Source organism: Rhipicephalus microplus, unplaced genomic scaffold (assembly GCF_043290135.1).
Source record: "Rhipicephalus microplus isolate Deutch F79 unplaced genomic scaffold, USDA_Rmic scaffold_36, whole genome shotgun sequence".
NCBI classification, from domain to species: Eukaryota; Metazoa; Arthropoda; class Arachnida; order Ixodida; family Ixodidae; genus Rhipicephalus; species Rhipicephalus microplus.
The window spans coordinates 3,738,103-3,754,709 of record NW_027464609.1 but is presented as its reverse complement, the minus strand read 5'-3'; the positions used below and the strand labels follow the sequence as shown (position 1 = coordinate 3,754,709).

At 41.9% G+C, this 16,607-nt stretch overlaps 1 long non-coding RNA gene across 1 annotated transcript; it reads right to left on the bottom strand.

The window, feature by feature from the left end:
* Positions 1-14,155: 14,155 nt before the first annotated feature.
* LOC142786886 (uncharacterized) lies at positions 14,156-16,267 on the bottom strand. Its single transcript, XR_012889200.1, has 2 exons — positions 16,136-16,267; positions 14,156-15,395 (listed from the first exon to the last, which is right to left on the bottom strand). It is a non-coding gene; the product is annotated as an uncharacterized LOC142786886 (long non-coding RNA).
* Positions 16,268-16,607: the final 340 nt, after the last annotated feature.

Here is a 16,607-nt window from a genome sequence, read left to right as displayed (position 1 = left end):
TACAGACCGAGCCTCTGGATTGCCCTGGTCGAACGGGGAAGACTATGAGAGATTTGAGTGGATGGCCACTTACAGAGATATTATGCAGTATTACAGGCTAACCTGGAAACTTTATGCTCCCGCACACTCGTCATTGAACAAAAGACAGGCAGTGGCGGTGGCGTGGCGCCTACTCCAGACTCACACGTTTCCTAGTCCGGTAACAATGAACCGCTGCTTGCCGGAACTTCATTCCGACAAGTGTAAATTTTGCCACAACAGAGCAGACTTAAGCCACATTTTATGGGCATGGCCGCAGGCCCCCATGAGAGGCGAATTTCCAGACGGGAGTGGATGGGATACCGCGCTCCTCAGCTCTGACTCTCAATTACAAGCCCGCCTAATAGGGCAGGCCGAAGACGCTGCCAGTACCCATGGGATCATGGCCGTCAACTAGGTTTGGTCCTACCTTCTCCTCTCGCACCTGAAAGGGGAGGAGGACCTTTCTGCTAACTAAATAAAGTTTGTTCATCATCATCATCATCATCATCATCAGAAAGGCAAATAAATATTGCTACTAAACAAATTGAGAAAGCAATCACTCAGGATAATAAATATGTGTCGACATACACAAATCTGATTAGACTGTTTGCGCTAGAGCTTGCTAAGGCATGTGACAAGTCACCTTGGAAAAGAAGACACAAGCCCAAGAGTTCGTGGGATAAGGAAGTTACAATAGCCATAGCAAAACGTCAGGAAGCCTCTAGGGAACACAGACATGCTAAGCAAAGGGGTGAACTGACAGATGAGGTTGAAAGAAAATGGGAAATCTTTTAAGCCCAAGAAGAGAAGCATCCCTCCTGATCTATGAAAATGAAAAGATTGGAAGAAAGGGTGCTCAGTGGCTGGCAGAAGTGCATAAAAGGGACAGAAAGGCCGCTGCACAATTTTGGAACCATCTAAACTCCCTAAGAAATGAAACAAATTTAGAGCAGAGGTTTATAACTACAGCTCAAGATGCTTGACTGGAAGGGGACGAATCTATGTAATATATAAGAACAAGGGTGACAGAAAAAAATTGCCCGCAGCTTACCTCGGGGGAACACTAAGGAGGATGCGGAGCATATAATTGGTTAACGGGGTGTTAAAGTGCGACTTACTTGGGTCGATGGCTAAATTGGTTAACGTGGTTGTGAAATGGGGTGTTAAATTGCGACTTACTTGGGTCGATGGCTAAATTGGTTAACGTGGTTGTAGGAGGGGGTGTTAAATGAGTGAACACGTACACACGTATGCGAAAGGGCGGCGCTGGTCGAAGGGACGTCGATCACTGTGTTTGTGGATTCGTTGGAATTCATTTCACCGCGACCTTGGACGTCGACGCGCCGTACAAACCAACCGACGAGCGGCAACTGAGCGAGCGAGCGCCGACCTTGAGTATATATAGAGCTCGACGGCGCATGCACTGTCAGCTGTTGAATGTTCTCGAAGCGCGACGCCACATGCGCGACCACTGGAGAATCAGGAGAATTGTAGATGTCGAACGCGGTGTGTAGAGGAGGAAGGGTGCACAGATGGTGGAGGAGTGAAGCACGCGCGGTGTGTAGAGGAGGAAGGGATGCACAGATGGTGGAAGAGTGGGCGACGGCGCGACGGCGCATGCGCGCGCGTCAGCTGTCGAATGTTCGAGAAGCGGTGCGGACGGCGCGGACGGCGCACTACAAGGCGCGAGTATAAGATGCTTCCGCATCTAAAATTTCAACAAAGAAGTGCTTTAACCACCACAATAGACAGGGATGGATCAAGTGGCACAATGGCTCCATTTTCACGAGAGTGGGAAAGGGCTGAGAAAAGGGTTCGAAGTAGTACATCAACAGGGCCAGATGTCATTCCAAATATGCGTCTACAGGCTGGCGATGCAGATTATAAAGGAAAGACTGCAGGCATGGATAGAGGATGAGGGGGGTGTTGGGGGAACTGCAAAATGGGTTTCGGAAACACAGGAGGTTGGAAGACAATCATTTCTCACTGACGCAGTGCATCCAAATAGCAGAAAAGGAACTCAGGCCCCTGTGGCTAGCATATTTGGATATCAAGGGGGCGTACGATAGCGTGGTTCAAGAGGACTTGTGGGGAATACTAGACACACTGGGTGTGGAAGATGGAGTCACTGATATTTTGAGGAAATCTATAAAAGTAACAAGGTAGTTATAAAGTGGGAAAAACAGGTATCCAAGCCCACAGAGGTGAAACGGGGACTTAGGCAGGGGTGTCCATTGTTCAGTTCAGTTCAGTTTTATTTCCTTAAAGGCCCCCATTCAGGGGGTGTTACATAAGGGGTGGGATTACAATTCAAAACAGCGGAGATTCAATTAACATTGCAAACAAAAAATTGAATTAACATGGCAGATGATCGGTGAGGCGTTCTAGGAAGGTAGATGATGAGGCAATTGTGACAATGTCGTAGGGCAGGCCGTTCCAGTCTGAAGCTGCTCTGAGGAAAAACGATGCAGCAAACGTAGTGGTGCGTGATGGCGGGCGGGCAACTTGAAGTGAATGACTGGTGCGGTGGGAAATGCGTGAGGCGGCTGTTATATAAGGAGCTTGATTGAGTGAAGAATAAAAAAACTTATGATAAAGAGTTAGGCTAGCAATGCGGCGACGATAAGAAAGGAGTGATAGGCCAGATTCATGTTTCAATGGTGAAATGCTGATGTCATATGAATATGAGGAATGGATGAAACGGGTGGCCCGATTTTGAACACCTTCCAAGGCAGTGATTAGGTATGCTTGATGGGGGCTCCAGATGGCAGATGCGTATTCTAATTTTGGTCTTATAAGCGATTTATACGCGAGTAATCTAACATGTGGTGGGGAAAGGCGAAGGTGGCGTTTAAGAAAACCCAGTGTTTTGTTCGATGCTGAAATGATGTTTGTAATATGGGCGCGCCATGATAAATTAGAACAAAGGGTGACTCCTAGATATTTATACGATTCTACTAATTCGATACATGATTTAGAAATAGAATACTGAAAGCGAGAGGGATTGTGACGACGAGAGAAGGACAAGAGTTTGCATTTAGTGGGGTTGAGAGTCATTAGCCAAATATTACACCAGTTTATTATATTGTTAAGGTTGCTCTGAAGGATGTGATGGTCATGACAATTAGTAATAGTATGATAGATTACGCAAACGTCAGCGAACATGCGAATGTTACAGGAAACATGCAATGGTAAGTCATTAATATATATTAGGAATAGGAGAGGACCGAGAACAGACCCTTGTGGGACGCCTGAGGTGACTGGGAGTGGTTTAGACAGGTGGCCGTTAAGATAGACAGATTGCGAGCGGTTAGTTAGAAACTCCTCAAGCCACCTGAAGATGTTAGGATGCAAGTTTAGTTTTGAAAGTTTCAGTAACAGACGCTGGTGAGGAACCTTGTCGAAAGCTTTTGCAAAATCAAGGAATATTGAGTCGGTTTGGATATTACAGTCGAGATTAGTCTGTAGGTCATGAACGAATTGTGCTAATTGGGTTTCGCAAGAAAGGCCCTTTCGAAATCCGTGCTGTGAAGGATGAAAAAATTCGTTGGAGTCCAAAAAATTGAAGATTTGTGAGTAGATGACGTGTTCCATGATCTTACAAGGCACGCTGGTTAATGAAATGGGGCGGTAGTTCAAGGGTGAGTTTCTGTTACCTGATTTGTAGACTGGAACGACCTTGCCCGTTTTCCAATCATCCGGCATGATTCCTGAGGTGAGTGACTGTGAGAAGATAAGACATAAGTATGCTGCGCAAGTCGATTTCACATTCTTGAGGAGTTTCGAGTTGATGGAATCCATACCAGCTGATGAAGAAAGTTTTAATTTGTGGATTATAGATGAAATGCCTTCTTTGAAGAAGGTGACAGCAGGCATGAAAGTTTCTACGCTAAATGATGGCGACTGTGAGGGCATGTCAAGTTCAGTAGTGAAGACAGATGCAAATGCTTCGTTGAATATTTCTGCGCAATCATGGTCAGTCACTGTCTCGTGTGAATCATTCGTTAGTTTAATATCGGAAGGATGTGTGGGGTTTAGAACTTGCCAGAATTGCTTGGGGTTCCTGATTAAGAGATTAGGTAAGTCTATATGGTAAAACGAGTATTTAGCTTTACGAACAGATAGCAAATATGATTTTTCAGCTTCGATGTATTTTTGCCATGCAGTAGGCTTGCCGTTGCGTTTGGCGGTACGAAAAAGTCGTTTCTTTTTGTTTTCAAGTTTTTTTAAATGCCGAGAAAACCATGGTTTATTGCGGTTAGTTTGAAAAGTAATCTTCGGGATAAACATATCAGAGAGGTGATTTACTTTGTCCTTAAAGATCAACCAGTTGTCATGAACTGAGCGCGTGTGAAATGTAGATTCATACTGATTAAAAGAGTTACTGAGATCTTCTGATATTGCACTATAGTTACCCTTATCATAAAGAACAATTGTTTTATTAGTCGTCTGTTTTTTGGTCGAGGTAAATGAAAATAAAGCATGTATGACCTTGTGGTCGCTGATCTCAGGAAGGTAAGTAATAGATAATAGGTTCTCGGGGCTATTGGTTAATATCAGGTCGAGAATATTTGCTGATCCTCGTGTGACACGGGTTGGTTGGGCGACTAATTGTGTAAGGTTAAAGTTGAGACATACATCGAGGAAGTTTTTCGCCTCTGCGTGACATGATAATGTAGAAGTAACTATGTTTTGCCAGTCAATATTAGGGTAGTTAAAATCACCGAACAGAAGAATGCGAGCCTTTGGGTAAGCGGAAGTAAGTTTTTGAATGGAATTGTTCAGATGACATGGAAAATTTGGATCCGTTTGCGGGGGCCTGTAGCAGACGCCAAGTAGGACAGTTACGGTGTTAGTACGACAAATTAGCCACAGGGATTCGGTATCGGAATCGACGTTAACAACGGAGCAAGATATGCCCCGATGAACTGCGATAAGTACTCCGCCCCCCCGTGAGCCATTTCGGTCATTTCGGTACACGTGGAAGTCCTGTAAGTCAGTTAATATTTCCGCATCCGTTATATCGCTGGTAAGCCACGTTTCTGTTAATACGAGTATGTTGCTTTTTGATGACGAGATAATGTTGGATATGAGTTCACGTTTTGGAAGAAGGCTACGTATGTTAGTGAATATTACGGAAAACGAGAGAACATGACATGGGGAAGCCGTTTGGCGTTTTATTGCTCTTTGTTGGCGGGGTAACCGCTATGCAATTTCCTTAACCATGTGTGATGATGCGTCAAATATATAGCGCTTCGACCCGACGTGCAGTGTTTTGAACCGCAAGGAGAACTTGTCCGAACGTGCTTTTGCAAATGCAAGTAATTGCTTGCGCGCATATTGAACGGGGCGATCTATAAAATAAAATCTATAAAAGTAACAAGGTAGTTATAAAGTGGGAAAAACAGGTATCCAAGCCCACAGAGGTGAAACGGGGACTTAGGCAGGGGTGTCCATTGTCACCCTTGTTATTCATGATGTACCTACAATGATTACAGGCCAGGTTAGAGGGAAGTGGGCTGGGCTTCAACCTCTCTTTCGTCAAACAAGGAAAACTCATTGAACATGTACGCGGATGATATAGAGCTAATAGTCGACAACAAGGAAGATTTGCACAGATTGGTTGACATCTGCGGTATTGTGGGAGATAGGTTAGATTTTAGATTCAGTAAGGAAAAATAAGCTGTCATGATTTTTAATGACAATGAAGGTAGCGAGCTTAGAATTCAGGAGGCCACGCTAAAGATAAAAGATACATACAAATATCTGGGCATATAGATAGGCAATGGGACCGAGTACCTAAGGGAACACGAAATATACGTGATGACTAAAGGTAACAGGAACGCAGCGGTAATGAAAAACAGGGCACTGTGGAATTACAATAGGTATGATGTTATGAGAGAAATATGGGAAGGGGTCATGGTTCCTGGGCTGACGTTCCGCAGTGCGGTCTTGTGCATGAGATCAGAAGTTCAAGCAAGATTAGAAATCGAGCAACGTGGAATAGGCAGGCTTGCCTTAGGAGCTCATAGGAATACACTAAATCGGGGAGTACAAGGTGATATGGGATGGACATCATTTGAAGGCAGGCAAGCTTGCAGTAAGATAAAATTTGAGAAGCGATTGAGAGAAATGAGGGAGGAGCTTTGGGCTAGAAAGGTATTCAGCTCATTGTACAAGGAGAATGTCGATACAAAATGGAGGAAGCGAACCAGAAAATCGACTGGTAAATACTTAGAAAACAGTAGGTGGCCAAACCAAAAATAACTATCGGTTAAGAAGAAAGTGAAGAAGACTGAGACTGACATGTCGAGAATTGGCATGATAAAGAAGTCCCCACTAGAGATCTATCGAGCTTTCAAGCAGGAAATTGGCAAGGAAAGGATCTATGAGAATACTCGGGGTAGTTTTCTACTGTTTGAGGCCAGGATGGGAGTATTGTAAACCAAGACATATCTGGCCAAATACGAAGGGGTAGACAAGGTATGCAGTGCATGTGGAGAGGAGGAGGAAACTACTGAACACTTGATAATGTTCAGTAAAGCGCTTCACCCTATAGTTCAGGATGATGGCACAGAGTTTTTAAAGCACTGGGGTTTAGCGACAGGGAGAGCAAAATAGACTTTAAGCGGGTAGAATTAAGTAAAGGAGGTTATCTGGTTGGTGGCTAAAGTCAAGGCATGAGCGAAAATTAAACCCTTCTTTGCAAAGTACCAGTACTCAACTTCACTATTTAAAGGAAACAAAAAGATAAATCTAGTTGTTGATTCACTAAGTTTTACGGCTAGGTGGCATTAGTCGCCACCCGATCTGAAGGGTACAGCCACATCAATCCATCCATCTATCGTGGGCCGCAGCAATATAATAATAATATATCTCTTCTAAACTTGCCTAGCTCTGTACGACTCGCTTTCGATGGGAGCTGCTGCACTTCGCTCATCGAAGTGCGAAGGTTAGGTTAGGTTGAGTTATGTTAGTTTAGCGTCGTGAAACCACCCAAAACGACGTCATCTAACGAGATAGTGTTGTTTTATTGCGAGTACGAAACTGCAATAGGTGAAATATTGTGAAAGCACACAAAACGGCATGAACAAGCCAGATACTGCGTCTTGTACCGTTACAAGTGTGAAACTGCTATATTGTGATATTCTCGTGAAAGCGCATGCAAGCATCGTGAAACCTTAAAGAACGATGTCATTTAGCGAGATACAGCGTTCTGTACTGTACTAAGTTCGTGAAAAACTGTGAGGTCATGCAAGTATCGTACTTCTAAACGAAATAGTGTAATAGAGCGTTTTTAGATACAAGTGCGAAGGTTAGGTTAGGTTAAGATACGAACCGTCATAAAACCGCATTAAACAATGCCAGCTATTGAGATGCAGTGTTTTTCACCATTACAAGTCGGAAACTGCGATATCTAATGTGAAAGCGTCGTAATGTTGCAGAAAGCATTGTAAACTAGCGAGTAAAATGTTTTCTAAAGCTAGAAGTGCGAAGGTTAGGTAAGGTTGAGTTGTGTTAGTTCAAGCTAGATAGCGTCGTGAAACAACCAAAAACGACGTCATCATCGAGATAGTGTTGTTTTGTTGCGAGTACGAAACTGCGAAAGGTGAAATATTGTGAAAGCACACAGAATAGCATGACCTTGCCAGATACTGCGTCTTGTACCGTTACAAGTGCGAAACTGCTATTTTGTGATATTATCGTGAAAGCACATGGAAGCATCGTGAAACCTTAAAGCACGATGTCATTTAGCAAGATACAGCGTTCCGTACTGTACTAAGTTGGTGAAAACTCTGAGGTCATGCGAATATCGTAATTGGGAACGAAACAGTGTAACAGAGCGTTTTTAGATACAAGTGAGGTGGTTAGGTTAGGTTAAGTTATGAAGCGTCACAAAACCACAATAAACAATGCCAGCTATTGAGATGCAGTGTTTTTCACCATTACAAGTCGGATACTGCGATATCTAATGCGAAAGCGCATGAAAGCGTCGTAATGTTGCAAAAAGCATTGTAAAGTAGCGAGTAAAACGTTTTTTAACGCTAGAAGTGCGATGGTTAGGTTAGGTTGAGTTATGTTAGTTAAAGCTAGGGCCGCTTCTGCTGCCACCGAGTGGCACGAACCTTTTCGAGGGAAAAGCGTTCGGTTAACCTATAGCCGCTTAAAACCGGCTTGACTTGGCTGAAAACGTATGAATAGACGGCGACAGAATCGCCGTGTTAGACATTTTTTGGGGACGTTTAGGTGGTGGGAACGAAAGGTCTAAGGTTCCTCACTAGCTTGTGAGGATCTTTACCGTGCGGTGGTTATTTATGCGTGGTCTTTGCTTGGCCGGGAGCCTCATGCGATCGCGAGAACCGCCTCTGCGCATGGATACGTGGTCTCGTTCTGTAATACTGTCTATAAGCAATGTGGTAACGACTTGCCCGATCATGAACACCGTGTGTTATGCTATTTGTGGATGTATGCCGTACGTGTATGTCTGGTAAGTGCGTGTGTAGCGTAAGGATCGATGTGTCGCTTCGGTGAAGTGTATGCTTGCGCCAAAACTTTCATTGAAGCTTCTTCTTGCGTAACTGCGTGAGACAGATATGAAATGCACAAGTTGAAAGCGATGGACTATTACCAGGCGTTCACACGACATTTTCCAAGTGGCTTAAATATGTTGTCGCCGAATACGATAATCGGTTTTCTAAGCTATGTCTTTTCTTGTGGGTGTACACAAAGAAAAAAAAAGAAATAAAGTTGAAGATATGCTGGGAGCACTATAAATATTCGCTCAAAATTGCCACCTTAAGCGTCTTCTTAAAATTAAACAGTGCCGCAAGGCAGTCGTGCCTTGCGGTGAAGTGCACGTTGTGTATTGCGGTAAAGCATACATATTGCGCGCGCTCGTGTTTAAATTGGAAATGTAGCACTGACATTGGGCCTCGTGTGTGCACCTAAATTGTACACGCGCTATCCTCTGCCTCATCAGTGACGATGGGGCAGTCAGTATCGTCATCATCTTCAGCTTGTGTAACAAGCACAGAACAATTTACGTAGTAAAATATATTTTGTGGCAGGCAATTCGCAAGGCATTCAGATGTTAGTTCATTGCAGGATTAATTCAAGATTGTTAAATGGCACCTTCAAATAAACGAAACATGCATATGAGAGGCTTCAGTCGTACTTCAAAATTTGTGACATGCCTCAAATTGAAAATGATTATAAAGGAAATGATTATAAGGACTGCACGTGACGATCTTGTTTTTTCAAGGTTCATGTACTGAGTAAAAAGAATTGGATCAAGAAACTTACATGCTGTCTTAAGGCATAATCAGGCTCACCATAGAGGTAAGTGGTGAGATTTTAGTTAGTTGTATGTGGGAGGTCTGTGTACATAACATCATAGTAATCTTGCAATGCTGTAACTTTATTTGTGTAACGAGTGAAGCTTCTTTTCCTGTTAAAAATTTCTGCCAAGCAAACAAGTTCCTACAGTAGGATTTGCCCTTGGGTAAAGCAGGTGGTAAGAGTGAGCTTATTCAGAAGCCCTTCAAGAGTACCCACTGAAGGAATTAGTACCTATAGGGCAAAAATTCCAGTGCACCAAGAAGGGCAAGGGAGGACGGTGCAGGTTAACATTTCAGGAGGGCAACTTCTGGACATCATGCTTCTCTAGCCACAAGCTTGTATGGCCAATGTTTAGCAGACTCCTACTAACATAAACTAGGTATAAATGTTGCTTCTCTATTGCAAGATGACACACCATATACCTTTTGAGAGTCTCCTCACCACAAGCTCTTACATTAGCCTAAAAATTTTTTTTTTCTATGGTGCCATTTTTTTGTCCTAAACAGTTGTCTGAAGCAACAATATGCACATTGTGACAGTTTAGCTGGTGACCACAGAGTTGGCTCCCGCCATCACGATGTATACTCCACTCAAAATGTAAGACACTGCAAAATCATAGTCCGGTGTGCGTGTATACGACCTTGAACATGCAAGCAGTGACCACTTCTCTTGTGTTCTCTGCACTGGCGAATGCTTGTTGCTCACCTGTTCAAGATTGTGACAGTGAAATTAGTTCTGGCAATGCTGTCTCAGAGGTAAGACTGTGTACGCCCTTAGGAACACCATGGTGGAGCGAGCAGAGATTCATATCAAATGTAGTGATAAACTGGCAACACCATGGTGATACAAGCACACTTGCATTAATTTATTACATTTTTATTGAGGCAGACATCACACAGCTAAGCCTAGTTGTGATCTCTTTTCATTATTGTCTACATAGTTTTCCCGTTGGTCACAGCACAGGAAGAAAAATTTCTCTGTGGGAGCACCATATTTTAAGCTTGCATGACTCCAATGAAGCACTGTGCGAACAGATATATTGAAAATGTCAATACTTCGGGTCCTATAAATGGTGAACTGGTTGTCACATTCAGCCGGTGATCCTGCAGGAGCTTTAGCATATACTCTAAGGTCATTTTGCATCAACAATGCCACATACAATAGTTTAACAATGGTTGTTAATGGGCAAGATGATGCATAGCTTCAGGGAGCTAACTAAGCTAAGGGGGAAAATTATAGACGCCTAAGCACCACTGGAAAAATGAAAAAGCACAGAAAAAGAGCACCGGTCGCAGCTGAACTACAGAAAATATTTACACTGCACCACACATTTGCATCGTCTAGAATTTTCCCTAATAATGTTATACCAACCTGCCTAGCAGCAAGTACTTCTACGGTAATAAAGTGCAGAATGACACTTGCATAAGACAGGGAACAGGACGCGAGTTAACTGCCATCTATCTTTGTTTGTGCAGGGTGTCTAACAACCTGGGAAAGTCGGGGAATTGGGGCTTGCTGGAAAACTGTAGGAACTTTGGTAAAACCTGGCTAATTCATGGAAATTGGCGGCAGTCTGTGCCACCATCACAAAAATAAGCATTACCCTTGATCAATACTCAAAAAGTCACTCCTTCGACTGCAACTACAGTGAACAGCTAGAAGAGGCCTAAAAAAAGGCAATGCATAACTGTTTCTTCTTAGTGTACAAACAAAAGGATACACCGACCAAAATAACACAAAGTTTAGTGATGTTTGGGCGCCTGATAATGTTCTGAATGACAGCCATAAGAAAGGTACATGGTATTTAAGTATGACTAGGTGCGTGATGTAAGCACCAAAAGTATATGGTCAGCGTTCCATAAATCTTATTGAGTATATGTGCAGCTGTGTGAATGTGCAGGGATTCCAGGTGCTGGCATGATGCAAGCTTGTTTTCTTCGACCAGAACACGGTTGCTTGACCAGTCAATTTGAAAGCCTGTATATTCCGCATGTTCAGCGAAGGCATCCAAGGCCACCCATGGTTTGGTGACTTCATTTTGAACTGTTGTGTTGTTTAACTCTTTCATTGAAATCACAGGTCTCATAGACTGACATGTTGTCACACTCGTGGCAGACTACAGTGTAAAGAAGACTACAGAAAGTTCGCTCAGCAGCTTATTCTTCCCATTGACTAAAGCATTCCTTAGCTTCCATGTTGGTACATGCACTATTTTGATGTATGTTCCTTCTACATATCACATATCATATCTGACTTTCCAAGCACAGCATTTCTCACATCGGTAAATTTGTGCATATTTGTCGTGGCCACAAATTCGGCTTGGCTTGAAGGCCTTTTAGTGTGGTGCTTATGTTAGAACTGCCATCACAAGAGGTTTGCTGGGCTATGTTTTGCCTTGTTTAATATTATTGCTATTATTATTATTATTATTGGCGGTGCAGCTGCAAACGTCCTCCGCTATGCACTTATTGCAGATATTTCAAGAGTAGCACACTCTCTTCTCATTTCATTTCCTTGAGATGGTGTTATTAAATCCATGAGTATTTTTTATCATTATGTTCATAGAAGAGTACGTAAATGAAGGTAGCATGAAAGTAACCAAAACACGCAACTTAGCTTCACAAAAAAAAGCCTACTGGCTTTTTCAGCTTGCCTTTGTTGTACATAGCCTGGTCACTCCTCACAACGGTGTTCATGCTGTCTGAGACGCATCTGGAAGCTAAGTTGCATGTTTTGGTTGCTGACAAGGAAGGCTTCTTTTCAACTCTAGATGGCTCTATGTATAATGATAAGGTGGCCACTGGTTTGAAAAAAAGCTGAATAAATCATTTTCTGAGCAACTGCAGCCAATCAATTTATGTGGATGGACATGCATCTTCACTTTCACATGCAAAGTCTGGTGTTCCCCAGGGATCAATCATGAGACCAGTTTTGTTTCTCATTTACATCAACGACATTGGACATGGTTTGTCATCTACTATCAAATTATTTTCATACAACTACATCATTTATAGAAAAATTGGCAGTACCCAAGCTAACGAGTCATTATAGTTGGACCCTAATAAACTCGCATTTTGTGTCACCATGGCAAATTAACACTTCCAAAACGAAGGCCATGACGTTTACAAGAGCACATAAAACAGAAATGAGTCAATATGAAATTCAAGCTCTCCCCATTGAAAAAGTAGCCCTATTTAAATATCTTGAAATTAATTAATCTTCTGACCTGCCTTAGAATAAGCGCATCGATATCATAACTAGTGAGGTGTCAAAAGCACTTGGATTTATTAAAAGAAACCTTTACTTAGTGAACTATACCTCTAAAATGCTAGCGTACACTACACTTGTCCGTTGAAAGATAGAATATGCATCCATCATCTGGAACCCACATCAATCATATCTCATCGATTAACTAGAATCAATACAAAATGAAGCAGCAGGATTTATCACCAAGTAGTATTCTCGCAACTGCAGCACTACAGATATTACACACTCACTTTCATTACCCCTTCTTGAAACACGCAGACTGTCGTTGCTGTTGTTGCATTTTCATAGATTTCATCGTAGTAAATCTGCCTTCGTAAAGCTTGCACAAACACACCTCATAATATTTTGAAACATATTGACAAACAATTCAAAATACAGCCTTTTTTGGTACGCACAATTATGTATCAACACTCACATTACTTCGAAGCACACATCACTGGAACACACTGCCGGGCGACATCGCTTGATTCATTGATCATGCCGCCTTTGTAAACCTATTCAATATTTTCTTGGACATATGGCTTGCCTATCTGTGTGAGTTTGTAAGTGCATGTTTGTGCTCATTTTTACTCTTCTTTCAATGTAAATATATTTTCTCCATAAAAATGATAATAGTCTTGCTTGGGATACTCCAACGCAAAAATTTTGGTCTGTCTGTCAGCAAAAAGGCTCAAGTACGACCACATCCACAGCATCCACCAGTATTGCTCAAGTTTCTGCGTTCATACTTGTACGATTGTCAATAAAAAGCAAATATTGAGCATATTTGAGGCACAATATCAACACGTCAATATTGTGCACTGTGTTTATTTATACTAGAAAAGGTATAAATAAGTAATTCTAAGCACTGCAGCTGACAAAGCGACGCTTCGCATGGAAAGGCGAGTCTCTTACGCTTTTCTAAGACGATACTGTGCTGCTACCTGTCTTGAAATCTACAAAGTATGCCCTCCAAGATCGCACGCATGCTGCGTGCTGCGTGCTCGCTATAACATAGGCCATCCTTTCGTTTTCTGAAATTACCGCCAGATGACACTCATGTCTCACGCAACACCTTCAGGATCCCATTCACCAGTTTTCTCGTGCAAAACATCAAATAAATATTTCTGTCTATTCACTCTTTTCAGGCGAAATACAATAGTCTTTCGGCGACATTTTTGGTCAAATATGCAGATAGGGGGCAATTTTTTCATGGCAATTTTCTGTATATATATTTTTTTGCACTATAGCTGTGTCTCTCTTATTGAGTTTTCATTCCTGCCACAATTTTTTTTTCCTTTTGCATCTTAGTCTATGGAACCGTATTTTACATTGTTTACCCCTTTAATTTTATAATGGCAATGTTCTGATTTGCAAATTTATTGTATAACTGAAACCCCCTGCGTAATGCCTGAATGGGCCTTTAGGGTATATATTAATAAAAAAAAGTATTGATGCACAAAGCGGGTGACTGAACGAATAAGCTTATGCCCTGTTACTAACGCTTAATCAGGAACATGTAGCGGCAAGTGTGAAAAAAGCAAAAAGGCAAAAACTATCAGTTTTTATTTCAGTGAAGATTCATGTTGCCACTAAGAACTGTTGTTTCAGGAAAAGACACTTGGTAAATAAATTTTTCAGAGTATATTCAAAGAAATTCGGAGCGTTTGAAGACTTGTGATCCGCTAAGAATTTCTAACTCAGAGTCTATCATCTTATCACTAAGTGAACAACCTTCTTTGTGCCGTAATGCATTCGGTATAGACGTAAAAGATTTATCTTATTGTTTGCCCCAATGTGAAGATTTGAAGTGTATAAAGCAGTGCATGAGAGAAGATAATGATGAGTTGTTGTTTCAGTGCCAGTGTGGCATCTCTATTGCATCGTTTTTAGAGCTCATGCAGGCCACCTAAATGCTGCCGTTGTGTTTTGGAAGGGAAATAATTTTGTCCAAAAATCTGGTATCTGCATTGAATCATGAATATACCTGTAATTAGTTATATTTTTTGGGGTATGTAGACGGGCATTGGGTATGTAGACGGGCAGCTGCAAAAGCATTTCAATTGGTTATCATCACACGCTGTTTGATATGTCCATGACTTCTTATTTCTACTGGACAATAATAATTGCTCTTTACTGGTTGCTAATATAAAGAAAGATGTTAAGGAAAACGAAATGTCAGCGTTTCACTTTGGAGTTTCAAAAAATTGATGAGCTACAGTTTCTCGATTTAACACAGGCTTTCGTAAAAGATCACATATATAGCAATACCAACCTAGATTCATAAAGCTATTCTGGCCGCTCGAAACCACTCAAAACCATACCATACCACTCAAAACCATACAGGGAGCCATTGTGTCAACTTTGCTGGGTGCCGCTCTTCAGAAGTTACGCGAGCACCTTATGGCGCATGCATTTGATGCACAAGTTGCTCGCCTTGCAAATTCTGGCTTTCCGAATGACGTGATTTGCTCCTTGTCGGAAAAACTTATTTCAAAGATCGAGAAGTTTTATCATTGTGATTCTAGTGCACTAGAAATTAGCAAGAAAAAGAGGCAGGCAGTTATCCCATACATACACAGGATAGCACATGGTTTGAAAAATGTTGGTGCTCGTTATTGCATAACCATGTCATTCTCAGCATGTAATAAAGTGCATAATGTGTGTACTTTGGTGGATAGAGCATTGTGTCAGCAGCCAGGAAAAGGGAACAAATGTGTCTCCAGTCATGTCCACAGATATGCTCCTTGCACTACTGGCGTGGTTTATGGGATTCCACTGTCTTGCAGCTGCGAATATTTAGGTGAAATGGGGCATTACATAAACGTGTGCTTAAGAGAGCATGGGCTAATGCCATCACATGCTAAAATCACGTCTAATTTGGCAGCTCGTTGTAGGCCATGTGGATGTGTGCTCAGGGCTGGGCAGAGATGCCCGAAAAAGTATTCCGGAATGCAGATATCGAAATGTGTGGTTTGGAAGCATAAAATACAGATACTGAGATAAATTTGTAATTCATGTGACAGGATATTTCAGAGATACGTTTGCAAAAAGACAAAAAAGTATTCCAGAATACATATACTAAAATACTTTTGTCTATGCCGGGGATAGTTATACTCCATAAAAACATTTGTTATGTGCAGCATAATATTTAAAATGTGCAGCACATTGAAACTTGCAAATGAAATTCACTTATTATATTTTCACCATTCTCCGAGTGTCATTAAGGCATTACAAAGGATGCTCACACTGCACATAATTGTTAATAACCACATATTTACAGATATCAGTTGCAATAAAAAACTATGCCATATGAGAGCATCAGTCACACACATTGTACACTGAAATCCGGAACTCGACAGCAACATTATTAGTTATGCTAGAAGGAGCATAGTTCAAGCGAAGTGCTGGAACCATAAACAAACGAACTTCCAGTTGAAGGTTTAGTGTTTTCTAGAATCATCTTAGAAAAGGCAGAAAGAATTAAGAACGGACAAAACAAGGAATGCGAAAGGAAACTCAAAAAGACCTCTTTCGAATCGCTGTTTGGCCATGCTGGAGTTTTTCAGAAATGCTCTGCAGAAAGAAGTATCGTAGATGGCACACGGCACCTAATTCTCTTTGGGTGGTTTGTGGCTTCCGCAATAAGCTCCAGTTTTCAAATGGGCACTGCAAAAGAAAAGTAAAAAAAAACGAGAAAAACAAACACTACTCGTTCAATCGGCATGAGGAAATACATTTAAAAAATGGCGCCCGTTGTGCAGTATACAATACTCCTCACAATAAAAATATCTGTGCTGGAATTCAATATAGCAGTATAACATAGTTGTCACGCTGAAGCAGGCCATTATTCAAGCACATCATGGGATGCGGGTAGCAAAGCAACTAGCTCGCTTTCAAGAAGGTAGGAGTCAGTTTCGCCCTCAGCAGAAATGTAGAAATGGTGGGTGCATATCTTGCCGTGGACTGCCAAGGTCACAGCAGAAATTTTTTTCCCCATT